The sequence below is a fragment of the Anthonomus grandis genome, chromosome 5, assembly GCF_022605725.1.
Source record: "Anthonomus grandis grandis chromosome 5, icAntGran1.3, whole genome shotgun sequence".
Lineage (NCBI taxonomy): Eukaryota > Metazoa > Arthropoda > Insecta > Coleoptera > Curculionidae > Anthonomus > Anthonomus grandis.
The window spans coordinates 3,015,542-3,019,109 of record NC_065550.1 but is presented as its reverse complement, the minus strand read 5'-3'; the positions used below and the strand labels follow the sequence as shown (position 1 = coordinate 3,019,109).

The 3,568-nt window shown below is 27.2% G+C and overlaps 1 long non-coding RNA gene across 1 annotated transcript; it reads left to right on the top strand.

Annotated features, from left to right (window-relative positions):
• The first annotated feature begins 1,852 nt into the window (after positions 1-1,852).
• On the top strand, positions 1,853-2,633 carry LOC126736200 (uncharacterized). Its single transcript, XR_007660626.1, has 3 exons — positions 1,853-2,001; positions 2,060-2,203; positions 2,462-2,633. It is a non-coding gene; the product is annotated as an uncharacterized LOC126736200 (long non-coding RNA).
• The last annotated feature ends 935 nt before the right edge of the window (positions 2,634-3,568 follow it).

Below are 3,568 nucleotides of genomic sequence, written 5' to 3'. Positions count from 1 at the left end.
CTCTAAAATGAACAGAAAACCTATTTATTTGCATTTATCGATTTTCAAACAAAATCCGGGCCAAAATGAAAATTTTTCAGAACATGCTCCAAATTCAAAATTTCTTTTTTCCGGCTAAAGACCATTCAAAAAGTAATGAAAAAGCTTAATGACAAAATTTTTCAAAATCTATAATAATGCTACAATATTATGAAAGAAGATAAATTCCCTTTAAAGCCTATGTATTCGAAGCGACGATTTTTTAATTTTTTTTTTAAAGGCAAATTTAAGAAATAATTTAATTAGTTAAGATAAAAGGAATAGGGTAATACAAAATACTATCTATAAATATATACATATCATCTAATAGCAAATTTCAATCGAATAGGAAATGTTGATAGTCACGTGACCTTAGAACATTGAAAGGCTAGAATTAGTAAACAACAACTTTGTTTGAGTCCAACATGTGCACAGGGGCAAGAGGGGTGTTTTATTTACAAACATATGTGCCGATTCTCTGTTGTCAAGTCGACACAAATTTCCAACGGAGGAAATTTTTAGCTATATTTTAACAAACATTATAACGTTAATTTAACTTATTTGTGTTGTATTTTATAGAAAAATTTAAAATAAAAAGTATAAATACTACAATTAACCTATTTTAAGAATAAATATAATATCCTTAAGCAAAAAAAAAACAAAATTATTAACATTCTTATCCCTAAAACTGCTTCTAAAAAATTTGAAGCGACAACACCGAAGCTTAAGCGCCTAAGCCATACGCGTTGTGTCATCTGTCAAACGGCTTTTTGTTTATATTCGGGATTCGTGTATTTTCTTTCATTTTTGGTTTAAAAAGGAAAAAAGGCCACATTTTAGTGTTTTTGTAAATTGCTAGGATAGCAAAAACTTGTGTCGTTTGTGCCGCATCATGGTAAAAAGGCGATTCATGCCGATCTTTTCACAAGTAAGTACCGATACTTTCATAACATCACATCATGGGGTAACCATCATCATAAACGTAGAATAGGGGATCTTATAGATATAAACCTAATAAAAACTTGAATGTGAAAGTGTGTGTAAAATACCAAAATATTTATATTTTTAAATCTAAATATATTTTTGAACATATTCATCTATCAATAGGCTATAAAAAATATAAAACTAGAATTTTGTCCCTGGTTTTATTGCAGGATTTTATGTTTTTTTTGTTGTTTTGGCAGAAAGATGGCATAATACCTATGTACCTATCTATATATAGTTTGATATCTATGTATAAAGTTAATTTTGTCTTTCTTTAAAATTTGTTCCATATTTTTTTTTTGTTTTACCTTATTGCAACTTACAATAATATATATAGTAATTGGCACCACATATCAATTTATTACTGTAATTTTTTTCTGCTTTTTGATTGAATATCAAATACTTATTATAGATTGCCTAATGATTACGCCCAAAGGGAACAATGGGTTTCATTAATGGAAATCAACACAATTAAAAAGAACATATTTGTTTGTTCAAATCACATCCCTAGAAGTGATATAAGGGAGATAATATTATCAGTAGCCAGACTTTATTAAAAAAATCAGCTCTACCTTAAAGGTAATTTTTTTTAAATATATTTTTCTAGTATATTTATAGAGTATGACTATATTTTACCTTAAAATTATTGATAAAGGTTTGCTTCTTTTATTTACTACATTATGTAAGCTAAAAAAACAACCTTTTAAAACTTGTGCTTGGGCTATGTTGTAAAACATACAGCTTCGTCACAAAAAGTATTAGTGTTACTCATATAAGCTTTATTTATAACTAATACTTATTAAATTAGGTATGTGTGTAAAACTATTTTTTTACTAGGATTTCTGATGCACTGGTTAAAAACACAGCAGCCAATAATTCAGTTAATTTACCAAGTGATTTACCCTTCAAAGCTGCAGGGGTAGCTTTCCTGAAGAGTGCAAAAACTTCTTTAGCTTTCAAAACAGTATATAGTACAAACAGTGAAGCTAATATAGACAAGTATGGATAATTAAAATAGATTAATATTCTTGATACACCAAATTTTGTATAATTACAGATCTGATCATTCATCATCAACAATAACTGCATCTGAGAATTATAGTTCTACAGTAACCGTGGGGTCTAGGTCAACAATTACTATTTCTCATCCAAGCCGTTTTTGTTTAACTGCTACACATTCCCTGACTCTGCCAAGGAAAAGGTAAAAATACAATCAAAATAGACTAGGTACTAGTTTTATGCCATGTATCATCCTATTCTATATATCTTATTTAAAAGTAATATAGTATTTTATTGTATTATATTTGTTTAATTAAATGCAATTAATCAAATGTATGATATTACAAAGTTTCCTTATAATAACATACATTTTATTGATCAATTGGATTATCATAATACATTTTTTTAATTTTTTCTTTTTAATTTTGGTAATACTATATTTTTATGTATATTATTCTAGGGCAAAATCAAAATGATATCCTGAGGACCTAAGCACTGATGATTCCACCGTTTCAAAAGCTAAATCACTTGTCACCAGATTATGGAAAAAAAATAAAGAACAAAAAATTAAAATTCGAGGATTGCAACAAGCAAATTTGCGCCAAAGAAATTGAATTAGATGTCTCAAGTCATTATTAAAATACTAACATACTAACAAAAAATCATAACATGATTTTCGAAAAAGCCCAACATACTACATATTTTATTTGACTTGTAAAAGTACTTGTTTGTATATTACTATTAATAAACTATCTAATCTATTGTACATAGTGTTTATTCTTAGCTTTGTTTTTCAGTATAAATTAATATGATATAATAATTGGTATTAGGTATTATATAGGTCACTATTAAATGTCTCAAAACCATTATACAGGCTAAATACTTATAATAAAAATCTTATAACCTACAAAAAACCTGCAACTCCTTCACAATTTGAACATCCTTGTAGTTTTAACTTTTTTCGCTGAAGCAATACTGTCCCTGTAAAAAAGTCAGCACCATAGAAGTATATATTATGTGATATAAGTAAGTGATGTAAAACTGAGTTTTGTCCAATATAACAATAACAATAAAATTTTGCAAAATGTTAAAAATGTGTGTCTTAAAACATGATTTATTAAGAAATCTATAATATTATATTAATAAAATATTTAATTTCCATAAAAATGCTTTGACAAAAATGCTGCCTTTTATTAGGACCTTCCTCTAATGAAGTCCGTTAAAAAAAACACATAAATAGCTCATAAATGGTAATATTACTTATACTCAAACTCTTTAATAATTAATAAAAATTTATCAGGTAAATATTTGTTGACGACGTCACTGGTAAAGAGTGCTTGTATCGGTGACATCAACAATGCGATCGAGCGGCGTTGCGATGCCATTACCGTTTTCACGTTTCTTCGTACTTTATTTTCATTTATTTAACTTATATTGACTTCAATATAGAGTATCTTATCAAATTTATTTTTTAAAAATGCTTGATATTTTATTAAAGGGGAGAAGTAGTATTGTTTTGTGCCTTCGGAAACAACTGAAAATTTTTATGATAATATAAAGTGAGTTA